Source organism: Psammomys obesus, unplaced genomic scaffold, assembly GCF_907164565.1.
Source record: "Psammomys obesus unplaced genomic scaffold, mPsaObe1.curated_primary_1811, whole genome shotgun sequence".
Classification (NCBI taxonomy): domain Eukaryota; kingdom Metazoa; phylum Chordata; class Mammalia; order Rodentia; family Muridae; genus Psammomys; species Psammomys obesus.
Genome location: NW_026596073.1, coordinates 10,557,624 through 10,571,451, shown reverse-complemented (window position 1 = coordinate 10,571,451; position 13,828 = coordinate 10,557,624). Strand labels below are relative to the sequence as shown.

The following is a 13,828-nucleotide window of genomic DNA, read 5'->3' as shown; positions in this document are numbered from 1 at the left end:
TAGACTGTCAACTGTCCCTCCTGTACAATAAATGGGGTCAATTCTTACCAGAGTTCCACTGGAGTACTCCAGCTGAGGGCACACTGGTTTCTAATCTCTCTTTAAAGTGGGAGCCTCTCAGTTAAGAAAGAAAAGAAAATCTCATATGCTCATAAGAGAACGTGTGTTCACAGCAATGGTGGAGGACACAGGCCTCAGCCCACTTTCCTCTATGGCCCCTGGAAGTAGAGTTTCAAAACAATGGAAGCCGGCTCCCAGTGTCCTTAGGGGTCTTTGTAAAAAGCCAGCTAACATCTTTGTCTCAGCTCCTTGCCTATGAACAGTTGGCATCTTGCCTCCTAATAACTGCAGTAATAAAGCCAGCTCTGGGACCCAGTGCAATGGAGCAGATAAGGTTACTGAGGTATGGTGGGGCCCAGATCAGTCAGCTTTGTAAAAACCACTTACAAGGCTTTGGATTGGCAAGGCCTGAGTTGTTTGCATTCCAGAGCTGTGCTTCTGGTAGGGTTGTGACTCCTGCCTTCACACCAGCGCTCTGTCACCACTGGGTAGGACCCTTTATGTGACTTGTACCAGAATCACTGAGACCTCAGTTCCCAAAGGGAGTAATTTAAATACAGAAAAAAACCAGAGAAGTAGAAATGTATAGTATTTCAAATGTATGCACACAGACATTTCAACATGCATGCACTTAAATGTAGATTTTGATGTATTTATTTACATAGTTGATATATCTGTGTATCTGGACTCATATGCATGATCGTCCCTAAGGCTCCACATGGGATCATTTCCAGGATCCAAGTAGAAGCCTAAACTGTCAGAGGGCCAAGCGGCTTGAGTGAAATGGTCCTGCCCTTGCATATAACCCCCAGGCATCTGTCTGTAGGGTTCAAGTCACCTCTTGTTTATATGACACCTAGAGCGATGTGAATGCCACAGAGATTGCTGTAGTGTCTAGAGAGTAGGGGCAGGAAAAACATGCTGCATGTTTGGCATTTTTTTGATTGATGCCAGATCCCTGCCTCCACACACATTTAAGTGTGTCCTGCACACACTTGAATCCATACACCATGGAACCCCTCAGTAAGGAGGCAGACGGCATAGAGATGTCTCCATGGATTCCTTAGACCCCCTTCTTCCTCCCAGATGCTCCCTAAGACCTGCTGAGGCTAAATTCCTGGGTCAGACTCTATAATATTTTTGTCTATAGACTCCATTTAGGTTCTAGCATTCTCTAGACTATGCAAGTTTCCCTAGGCCGTTCTATTAGAAGAGGCTTGGAAATGGCTGCTCTAACCAGCCATCTCAGCTCTCTAACGCTGCATTTTCAAGAAGTTACAAGGCTTCCGTTGCTGTTTTGTTTTGGTTGAGACGAGACCTGCTATAGCCCAGCTGGTCTGAAACTCACCATGGGGGCCAAGACTGGCCTTGAACTTCTGATCCTCCCGCCTCCACCTTCAACATACTGAGGATATGGGAATGTGCTATCCTGCCTGGGAAAGCTCTGAGTCTAAACTCTAACAGCCCACTTCCGTACTACGGCCACACCTGCCACACTGAGATTCGGTGGCAGCAAGTGAAAACACGGAAGGACATATGTATTTAGGGAAGCCCAGTGTGTATCAGGCAATGCAGGTTAGGAGCGTGTATGGGCACGGCTGAACACTGGGCAGGTGGGCCTCTGCCCCTAGGAAGCTTACTGTCTAGTAAACAATACAGTTCGGCGCTTTATGAAGAGTAATGGCTTTGATAAAAGATAGGAAAATATAATCACATTTAAGCCACGCCTCTGTTATTGTATTCATTATTAGCATTCTGAAGTTCTTCACATGGCAATACGAGTTAATATAATGTACAACTGCCGCCTTGTGGATACAAAAATCCGGGGTGGCGCCACAAATAAATCCTAGCAATTCCAGAGAGACCGGTGTCGAGACAGTGTGTACAGGGTTTCCCAAGGCAGCCCTCCCCACCCTTCACTGGTATCACTCTGGAAGCTCTGTAAGACCAATCTTAGGACGGCTGTTGAGAAGGGCCTTTCTTTCACTTCTAGGAGGACAGCTGTTTCAGTGTGCCACCTACAGGTCACATACAGAACAGCACATTTAAGTTAGAAATGAGAAAAGTTCAGGTCACCAGTTCTCAAATAATATTTAGCAAAGCTATCTCTCACTCCTTACTGTTCTCAGAGATTTTGCATTCAGGACAGGGAAAGCAAGAATTCTGAACCCATTTCTGTCCACACATTTCAGAAATATCTATTAACCAAACTCCTAAATTGAGTTTGCCCAAACCAAACCAACAACAGTAATAACGAAAAACCCCAAAACGACAGTCTCCCCCTAAGAAAACCCAAGCCCCCAACTTCAGATTTGTCTCCCTCCCCTGGTGTGTGCTCAGTGTCTTAAAGTGTACAGACACTTTCTAAGTTTTACTAATTTACCTGAAAGTAAATTCACACTACCACAAATGGCTTAGCACAGAAACCTCTTTTCTTCAATTTTTGTTTGGACTAGAAACCATTTCTCTCACTATGCTCTCAATAGCTTACTGAGGAAGGAGCGGGTAGTGGCAGACATCTGGAGCTGAAGTGTCAAGCACTCTACAAGCTGATTTAAATGAGTTGATCCAGACTCTTCTTCCATAGAGCCCTGACATTAGAAAAAGCCAGCACCAGCAGACCAACGTGATCAATCTCTCTCTCTCTCTCTCTCTCTCTCTCTCTCTCTCAAGAACTGGACGAATACAGCCAGACAATACGCAGAGTGAGAGACCTTGGGACACTCAGCCCTAAGAGGGATGTTGCCATCCAAATCCTTCCCCTCAGGGCTCAGGAAACCCCATGGCAGAGGAGGCAGAAGAGTATAAGAGCCAGAGGGGATGGAGGACACCAAGGAAAACAGGGCCTACTAAACCTAGCATGACCAACACATATACGAACTCACAGAGACTGAGGCGGCACGCACAGATCTGCACCACACAGGGTCCTAGCGCTGAAAGGAGACATGGACATGCGCTCCCGTCACTAACCCAGAGCTGTCTACAACTGATAACCACTTCAAATGAAAAATGAGTTTGAGTCTCACTGGAGAAACCAACTATCTTTTTTGTTTCTTTGTTTGTTGTTGTTGTTTTGTTTTTTGATACAGGGTTTTGCTGTGTAACAAATTTTTAGATCAGGCTGGCTTCAAACTCCCAGAGATCTGCCTCCCTCTGCCTGAGTGCTGGGATTGCAGGCGCGTGCCACCATGCCAGGCAGAAGCTAACTAATCTTAAGGGTAGGCTGCATGCCCTGGAGAAATTGGCAAGACAATTCTTCCTTCCTTCCTAATCCCCCCCCCCCCAGGTCCTTTGCAAGAGACAGAAAGGGGGTGGGCCCAAATGGGAGGGGAGGTGGAGAGAAAATGGGGAGGAGTAGAGAGAAGGAAAACTGTAACAAGAATATATTGTATGGAATTTTTTTTCTCTTTTCAATAATAGAAAAAAAAAAGTAAAATTCTGTTTTCCTTTATGCAAGATTAAGTAGGAAACGAATCAATAGGCTGTCTTCCACTAGACGGCACTGTTTCTCTATATTGCAGCCAGATGGGCCTGGTACTAGCAAAAGAAACTAATCTGTGAACACTGCCCCCATCCCTCCGCCTCAGGCCTTTCTCCTACGTGAGGCCTCGCTAAATAGGAACATGACTTTAATTTGTAATATACTCACAACAAAAAAGACAATAAGTTTAAAACTAATTTAATTTTGCTCAAGTTACCTGCCTTTGGTGATCCATTCTTTTTGAGTATTCTGTTAAACCAGAGGTCATGTACCCAGACCCGGAGAAGTCTAATAAGAGCAGGATGGTGCCTCCCTCCAAAGAAAAACAATATTCAGGTAGTCTGCGCCATGGGCGCGAGCCTGCAAGGCACAGTCCTGACACAGTATCTAAGACTCAGAGCGGGGCTCTCCAAATAGAAAGCCAGGCTTTCCCAGGGAATTGTCTGTGCCTGCCCTGATTAAAACGACTCCTACAAAGTAGGCTGCTTCGCCTAATTCTGTCAACTTGTACATCGAGACCTGGAGTATAGCCCTTAGCAGAGACAGAAGGGTCCTTTTGTAAGGCAGGAACTCTCCAGAGTGAAGCTCTTAGCGGTCCAGGACTAAAGCAATCAGTGGACAGAAGTCGCAGAAATGATACCTACCACAGCGCTCACACCACTTCAGGCCAGGACAACAAGAACACTATAGAATGCCCGTCTTGGTCTGGAGACGCGGCTCAGTGGATAAATACGTGTGCTGTTCTTTCAGGGTATCGGAGTCAGGTTCCCAAACTTGGGTGGCTTATGTTGTCTCCAGTTCTAGGGGACCGAGCACCTTTGGCCATCTAGGGCGTTTACATACTCATCCAAATGTGCCACTTCCCATTCGCACACAGTTAAAATACCTTAAGGAAATGTACAGCAAGTATAAAGCACACTTAATTCTCTCTAAATACACAGATTATAATCTGAATGGTCAGAAGCTTTCCCAGAGTGATAGGATTTGGCTCCTCCATGTCGGGTGTGGAAATGGATCCCATGTGACTCATCCCAGCACCCAGGATCCAGGATCAGGCTGCAGGTCCTTGGACATGAGAGGTTGGGTATGGGGAAAGGCCTGAGAGTCTATCTAATCAGTCTCACAGGGCAGCCCATGTGGTTAGTGGGCTGGTAGTGAATTCAGACAGGAACAGCACTCAATGGGACTGACTCTGGTGTGGTTTCAGGGTGTCACGAGTGAGGAAAGGGGAGACAACCTGACAAAGGGAGCATTTATAGTGATGTCTGGTGGTGTCCAGTCCCAAACTGGCGAGTTACCCAGCCAGAAAGGCTTAGGCATTTGAGGCAGGGTCTTAAGAGAGGCCCATATGTACCAAAAATGATGGCCAAGATTTAGCAAAACTTGTATTTTAATTTTTTTTTAAATATGCATTTGGGCTGGGTATATTGCTAATTGGTAGAGCACTTGCTGAACATGCGTAAGGCCTTGGTCTTACTCCCCATCCCTTTCCCCTAAATCTCCCTCTACTTCTCTATCCCAAGTGCATCCATAACCTTGGCTCTTGTTCTATTCTCCTGGGTTTGTATCTGCTGCCACTTTCATTTCTTATGTTGAATACTACTCCATCTTGTTCATGATTTGCCTAGAGATAAAAGCTCAACATTTTTTGTCTCTATTTTCTTAGTCCCCATAACTTTTAAAAAGTGTTATTAGGGAATACAGAACTCTCTTAAAAAATCATTTCCTAAACTTTCAAAACCCCAGCTGGTGTCACAAAAATGCATGATGTCTATGGTACAAAGGAAGAGGACAGTAGCATGCCATTCATTGTTAATCAGAGCTTGTACGTGTTCCCAATGCCCCCCCCCCCATTTCTGGGTATCTCCTTAAAAGAAATTTTATAAAAATATGATGTAAAAAGCTACCAAAAATTCAAAATCATCACCGGTGTCATCTAGAAGGAGGTCGGGCAGACTGCAAAGTGGCAACTTTGTAGCTATCATCTCTAGAGGTCAATCTCTAGTTTATTTTTACTTCTTTGTGATGCTGGGCATGCTATCCAGTCTCTCTAGAGTTCAGCTTCCTTGTAAGAAAGGACAAAGGATGCCTTTATTACTCTGCCTCAAGGGATGCTGGGAAGATCCTATGAGACAATACATTAAGAGCAGCTGACCTAGGGCAGGCCAATGTCCCGAACGTAGTCAGTTGCCAGTGCTTGTCTGTTTCTATGGCAATGACAGCTGCTGAGTGGAGGGGCACGGACACACCTTCTCCGATGTTCTTTTCACCCCTCTGTTCACAGTGTACACGTCTCGATTCTGGACTACGTAGAGACATGCCCCGCCTTGCGCACCCAGTGTGCTCTGAGTGCAGTTTTTAATTTTTTCTTTTTAATTTTTTCCTTTTTATCATTGCCTCATATACCTTTCGCTGTAGCTTCTTTACTGTATTTACATTTCCCATCATTTTGTTCTTTACGTCAGATGAGCATTTGGACTCTTGAATGAGAGAGACCAGGTAAGACAAGAAAGCCAGGACAGAAAACAGGCTCCAGGAAAGTTATCTACCTTTTGAGGGCTTTGAGTCTGCTTCACAGAGTTCCATTTTCCTGACTGAAAGATCTTAAAAAGACTCTGACAGCTTAGTGGGAAAATCAGATAAAAGAAAGGACAGTGTGACAAGATGTAATATACCTATTTTCCCACAATAGTGTTTTAAATTTATTTTCCATGGGATATAGGATTAAGTTTGTCCTTTTTTTTTTTTTTTTTTTTCCTTGAAAGATGGTAGTCTAGGGCTTGCCTGGGGACACACTGCTTGCTTTCCAATTACCTTCGCCCCCCTCACAGCCTAGAAATGTACTATAAATTACTTTGCCAATAAACTAAACAAAAGAGGCAAGTTTTGTCGACACATAAAACACGAGTCTCTTCCATGAGGTTGAAGTGAGATAGTGCATATAAAGGGCTGCGAGTCTTCCTGAGGCCCTTTGTTCTGCATATGTGTTGTTCTGTGCTCTGCTGGTTCTGTGCTGTGCTATGATCCCATATATTGCCAGGTAAAGCAAATGAGTCAGACTGATGGATTGTGTTCAATGGTGCGTAGGCTCCGGTAGAACAAACGGTGTTTATTCGAAGGAGATCATGCAGAACACGTGCAACGGCTTGGAAAGATCAACAAGATCACAGTTAAGTCTGAACTTAACTGTACTATAACCAGTGGGCACCCATCGGCAGACACAGTGGGTCTGCTGTGACCCCTTCAGATCACGCCTGTCTGACTACTGCTATCACCTTCTCCCCTGCTCCAGGGACACCAGCTCTTAGATGTACCCGGTTTCCACTTCCTGGAGAATCACCCTCAGATGATGGGGGTTGACTAGGAAGTTATGTCCCCAGGATCCTGCAGTGCATGGTTGGCTGATTTATGAGGGAATGGGTACCTAGTTCGTTTCCCTAGATGTGGGACAACTGTCTATGAGCTAGCGTGGGTGACCCAGGGCTCCCTGTGTGCTCACCGCAAGGGTATGAGACAATCCCACCTTTGCTTCTTGTTCTCCTCACTCTGCTTCTCCGCTTTCCTGATGGGCTTCTCCTTAGAGCACCCTGTCCCCAAACCACGTGGACAAGAACCTGTGTCTCAAGCTAATCTTTCACAAGACCTCACCTGTTATGTCAGAGCAGATTTGAGATCCCAGTGCCATTTGATAGGAAGCTCAAGAGCTGACTTTCATCAGGGAGTTTATTCAGAGATTGTGGGTTTTAGTTTCTAGATATATTTTAGTTAAATATAATTTATGCCTTGACATTCATTCAGACATGATCTTTATTCATATCCTCTTGGAGGGAGATCAACGGAAGACAGATTAAATCTTTTCAAAGTTAAAAATCTTTGAGTAGCAAAATGCATCCACCAGAGGGAGGAAGGGACAGAGCCAGAACCTTTTACCTTCGCAGGAGAATGTTAAAATACAACAAAGGAGTTGGGTCTGAGTTTGGGAGAAGAAACTCATTTTATTGGTAAGGTCTGCCATTTTTTTTTTTTTTTTTTCATTGCTTCTGCTATTCTGCTACTGCTGACATATTTGTGGCTCTGACAGGACTCTTCTGGAATTAGCTAGGTTGAATTTCCAAGACCCATAGGATCCTAAGAAGCCACATCACCTATGAAGACCAAATAAACCACATAATAGTATGTTTACAAAAAGATGCCTATAACCTTGTGGCAGCTCTAGTTTTTGAGAACAAATCCTCCTGTAACGCCACAGTTTTGCTGCCCCACTAACTGCTCACAGAGACGGTGTTTGCTGTCCCACTCACTGCGGACACTTCTTTTCTACAGTTGTCTAACCCTCCTTGCTCAGGTTTTACAACGGAGAACTAGTGTGAGCACACAAGTTCTGCCGATTTCCTGCACTCAAAGCCAACCTCCAGTCATGCAGCAGCCCAAGGGCGCCATCTGTAGGACTTTCGTGTATATGATTCTTGTCTCCCACTAGAAAAAAAAAAAAAAACAAAACACTGTACTTTTTAGAATTTGCATAAGGTCCCCCGTTTTCTGGACACTTGAAATTCAGCCTGCAATTTTCTTGAGAGGTTTAAGGAGGGGATTTGGGGATGGCAGACACGGGAAAAAGGAGGAGGGGATATAAAACCAACGAAGCACCTTGCTGCTCTAGCTATCTTGGCCAGCTATCACAGGAGCAAGGATCAGGCGCATTACAGATACGCTACATGCAGAGTAGTCATGAAGCGCCTGAATCTGCCTAAACTATAAACTCACAACTTGATAATTTGATATTAGATGACCAGCTTTTAAATGTACAATTATAAATATGTAGTCATAAATATATTGTAGGTAGGAGGAGAAAAAAAAAACCCTAAAATTCAATTGACAGGTACCAAATATGTATGATTTCATCCTGCAGAGAGCAATGTACTGATGTTGTGGGAAAAAAAAAGCCAACTTGCTGAATTAAAAAATATAAGCAATCAGTACACACAAACCTGGGAACACAGACACAGAGGATGGAAGCTAAAATGATTTTAGATTTCCTTTCCCTTCTCAAATTCACCATACCATTTTACATTATTAATTTTACAGTACCCTTTGAAGTAAGGTGAAGTTGTTTTGTAGATGGCGAAAGCTATACCACAGAGCTATACTTACTCTGTTGAGCTTCTCATGCAATAAATGCCAGAGGGCTGGCTCTCCAGCTTATCATTAGTCTACTTGCTCTTGTTGGGGAAATTTCTTTAGAACCTGGAGATGTCTATCCACATACAAAGGGAAGTTAATTAACTCTGTAACTCTTGAATTATGTACTGGGATTGCAGGAACCATGGACACAGAGTACCTAGAGCTCTAGTAAGTGGCTAAGAGAGTCTCACAGCCTAGTTAAGGGGGGGGGTCCATCACTACAGAATAAGGGTCAGTCTTTTTCTGAATGATTCTTTAAGTAAAAAGCACTCTAAGGCAGTGGCACCTTTGCGAGATCACTGTTGTTACAGATCCCTGCGGGCATGGATAGGCTAGGCCTATGGCAGGAGGCGAATGCTATATTGTGCTGTGGAGACTGGAGATGACAGAGAGGAAAGGAGCAACAAATAAACAAAATGTCGGCAGAAACACATGGAAGGGGTGGGAATGGGAAAAGACTGAATGGGATAGATTGTTGTGGGACCAGTAGCAAATAAATTTGGAGAGAAAAATCAGAATTAGGTAGTCTAGGATCTGTCAGGCCCATCAAGGAAGGCAAAGAGGTCTAGGAGTTCCTTTTTTTTTTTTTTTTTTTCATAGTTAGTAAGATAACACAAGTTTTGTTTCAGGAAGATAAACCTGGAAGGAATACAACATGAATTAAAAGAGGAAAATAATTAGATTTAGACAGTGGGGGTGAAATAAAATAGTGCAGGTGATAGGTAACCTACGTTAATTTTTACATTTTTATAATCAGAAAATTCACTTCAAAGATGAAGCAGCCAGGCCCAGGGTAAGGAGTGTTTCAGTAATGAGGAAATTAGAAGCAAGAATCAATATGATTTGGGGGTGATAATTGGGAGTAGAGATAAAATAACTGCCAAAAGTTCCCACATCCTATGGATTTTTACTCTTCATAATTTTCAACACATATTTTCATATTTATCTAGCACGTACATATAGTCTCTACATCTTATTTTACTTACATTTTAACAAAATTATATTATTGATACCAAGGATGCGAGATTTATGTAGCATGACCCAAGAACCTTTTGAGACAGTTGATTAATAAGGCAGCCTTTATGATCTTATGGCTTTATGGACAAGTTCTTATTCAATAAGTAGAAGATTATTATTTATACCAGGCTCAAGCTCTGGAAATGAAAACATGAAGCTTTCTAAAAGGCATCATTAGAATACGTAAGCATAAAAGGTTAAGGCTTAAAGATGAAATGTCAAAAAACTTTTTTGACCATATAACACACTGTATAGGAACCATAAATTTATCGCTCTTAAAGTTATCCACTGTGCCACGTTGGCAGAGCTTCATGGCAGAAAGATGGGAGTGAAAATAAAGGAGGAAGGAAGGCTGACTGGATAAGCAAAGTGTTTCCCTGCTGGGAGTTGACCTGAGAATTACTCATGAAATGCATTCACTTCTGTGAGCTCCTGCTCTCCAGAGATTAGATTCTATATGTAAGTGATAAAGGAACCAATAAATAATACATATGTCCCCCAGAAGTTCAGAGTCTATCGTCTATGACAGGTCAGTAAACTGAAACTGACAACATGTGCAAGTGAATCTATGCATATCATGCAGAAGGAAGCCGAAGGGAAGTTCCTGGGTTAGTGCTGGGCTACAGGGGTGAGGCAGAGAGTCATTGTGAGGAATGACCCTGAGTCATTCAAGAGGAAGTGACAGGTACACTTTCTTCCCCCCTTTTCCAGTTCTGTCTCTCACCTTTGGACCTTCCTTGTCTTCATGCTGTCAAACTGCTTGGCTTTTTATCACTTAAGAAAGATATGTGAAAGTAGACGGCAAAGAAATATGGGTTCTGCCTTTTGAGTTTCAAAGGTCAAGTCCAGAGTGGAAAAACACACCCAAATGTGTAAATGTCAGATACAGTGAAATACAAAATCAGCGAGAGTAGAGATTTTTAGTCATGAAGCCAGAGAAAAATTGCATGGACTCAGGGGAGAAGTGTTAGTGGTGACTTGAGAGTAAAAGCACTGGCAAGCCACTAAGGCTGAACCCTGGAGAAGAGAGGTGTCTTCAGCAGAGGGACCTTGACCCCTGGTAGAACCATGAGAAAAAGTGGCTGGGAGAAGGTGCTGTAGGGATGGAGTCTTGGTGTGAGACTATATTTCTTATATTTCCACGTAAGGTAAAGTAGTCAGCAGTGCGAATACTATGGTACCTCAGAGTGTGTTGTGCACCGTCTAGAGAGGGGAAGAGAGGGAATGAAAGGAAGTCATCACCAGAAACAGAAGGACTTGCATGAATAGAAAGAAGGAACAAGTTGGTAGCAATGGAATGAGTAGATTTCTGAGGATACAGGATGCTTTGGACATTTTAGCAAATGACAGTTTGGATGGATAGTATTAAGGCAGATGGGACTCTTACATTTTGTATTGAGAAGGTTCTTTCAAAATATAGATGAAATCCCCAAGCAACAGAGGTGGAGCCTGAGTCAATCAGAAAGGGGCTAAGATTAAGTTTCTGCCATTTCGGTGGCATGGGACTTAGAACAAGAGTTTAGCATGAGTTATAGAGAAATAAAGGTATATTTCTCATTTCTTTGATTTGTAGACACAGATTCATTCTTAATGTAATGTGGTACTTTCTAATAGCAAATAGGGATAGGGAAAAGATGGACGGGATCTAGGTGACTACTATTTCATGGTCTTTAAAGGGTTTAGTATGGTGCGTGGAGAAATACCACAGTAGCGGGATGTATGTATGTAGGTACTTAGCAGGAAATAAGGTATAGCAGACCAGAGCAGAGGTGCTAAGAAATGGGCAGTCTTTTGTGCTAGATAGGAAGAAAAATGAAGCATGTGTTTTGTATTGAGTAGTTGGACCATAGGGTGTCAAGACAAAGAGGATGGTAGGTTGAAAACTGATGAGAAAGCAAATACACTGTGTTCCTTTAGGATAAGGAGGGAAAGACAAGAATCATAGGAGAAATGACCAAAGGGAAGGGAAGTTCTTTGATGTAAAAGGAAACCAACGTTGAGGTGAACAGATAATAAATATTAGGGAAGAAAGCTTAGCTGGAAAGAGAGGAGAAAAATCAACAAAGTAAGTTACTCAGTTAGGAAGGACTTGGAGACATGGAGAGAGCAGATTTCTCTTGCTTTGAGGAGGGTAGGCAATGGGAGGAGGGGATTCAGGGACAGTTGTGATTATTGACCAGGGAACATGAAGGATTTAATAGTGATCAGCCTTTAGGTTTTTTTTTTTATGAGTAGCATTTCCATGTGGATAACAAATATGAGTAAGAAGTCACTGGAGTACCCTCCCTTCTCAAACATGCACCTCAATGAAATGAATACATGGATTTTAACCTTGTGCTTCTTGAAATTCAAATGTGCTACTGAGATAGTCTAAAAGGATGGTGCTACTGACGGCTCTTCTCCCGGACAAAGCTACACTGACCTTGCTTAGAATTACTAGTGCATGGTTCTTGTTAAAATTACCCGGATTTTAAGCTGTTTACTACTGTCTTTAAGTCTTTTTCTATGTCCAGTCTGACCTTACCCACTTCTCTCCTCTTGGATCACCACTGATGCTCAGAACTCTGCTGCAAGGCTTCCCCTTGAAGCAGCCACAAGTGCCGGAGACTGGAAAGAAGCTGAGAACGTAGCCCATCCTTTCCTCGTTTAGAAGGAAGTGAGGGTCAGATGAATGATGGATCTGTGGGCCTGGATCTCAGCTCTCCAGAGCCTAAGTTAGTCTCAAGAGAAAAGGTCTGTCTCACCTTCATTTCCAGAACAAATTTGAGAAAGACATTAAGCTATATCCCAGTAGGAGAATGTCACTTGGGGGCTGCTGTAGAACTGTCAGGAAGGTAGCAGCATTTTGTGGGAGGGGAAAGGATAAATGATTTGAATATCCCCTTTTTCCCCTCTAGAGAATCATCAACAGTTTGTCTACCAAGAGTCTTTCTAGCTAATCACAACAAACCTCTCTCCTGTCTTAGCATTCACTGGCAACACATTAGAAGAATTTTAGATGTTTTTCTTTTTGAGACATAGCTCAAGCTGACCTGGTATTCACCACATAGCCCAAGGCAGCCTCAAACTCATAAAAATCCCTGTGCTTCCACTTCTCCAGTGCTGGGGTTACAGGTATGAGCCATCACACCTGGCTGAAGGTCAAAGAGTTGAATGGTACATTTTTGTATTTTGAAGTACTTAAGGTCTAAGCTATACTTCTCTGAAGGATGTGTGTGGGGAACATGACACTTTCCATAGGACATGGTGATAAGTTACTGGAAATAAAAGCAAAATGAACATATGTGAATTAAACCCCAAATACAGCAAAATGGCCAGTGATAGAAAATGAACACATAGAAAAAGAAGTGCATTTACTTTCAGGCTTTCAATGTTCTCACACAATCCTAGTGTTGGTTACAACATAAAAAAAATTTTTTTTTACAATAAAATGAAAACTTATTGTGGGCTGGAAATACAGTTCTTTGATAGATCACTTCTGTGATGTCCAGGAGGCACCATTCTCAGCTCCACGCACCACCAGAAAGTAACAGAATTACTTAAGAAAACACTATGTTCCAAAAAGTTTAACTAATATTTGGGGTGGGGGCAGAAAAGCTTACCCGCTCCTTATGTACTCTACATATTTTAGTTTTTTCCCCCCTATGGGACTTGCTTTAAATGAAAGTATATCATATGAACAACTACATCCAAAAGACAGACAAGGGTAACAAAAATATTGATCTCAATATGTGATTCTCACTGTGGTTAAACGAAACGGAAGGCAGACTTTAGATGAATTAATGTATGGCACAGACTCCTTCTACATGACTCCAAACAACATGGGCATCTTGCCCTTAATTCCAACCCCTTTACACCACGCTTGATGATACTTAAATGAGATTTCTCTGTTTGTTTAGTGGCCCTTGATAAGTACTTAATAAAAAGTGGTAGGAACTGCCCCTTGGCTGAAGATGGACTTGGAGTCTACACACCCTTCAAGGAATCAGATGAACCGAGACCCTGTGACAAAAGTTCTTGCCTGTGGGCGACAAGAAATCTACTTCCTGGTGCCTATTTGCTGGCGACTGATTCTACCCCATGGTCAGC

General features: G+C 42.8%; 1 protein-coding gene across 6 annotated transcripts in view; it reads right to left on the bottom strand.

The window, feature by feature from the left end:
• The window catches only part of Ptprr (protein tyrosine phosphatase receptor type R), a 263,312-nt gene that overhangs the window by 64,723 nt on the left and 184,761 nt on the right, over positions 1-13,828 (bottom strand). The window lies entirely within an intron of this gene.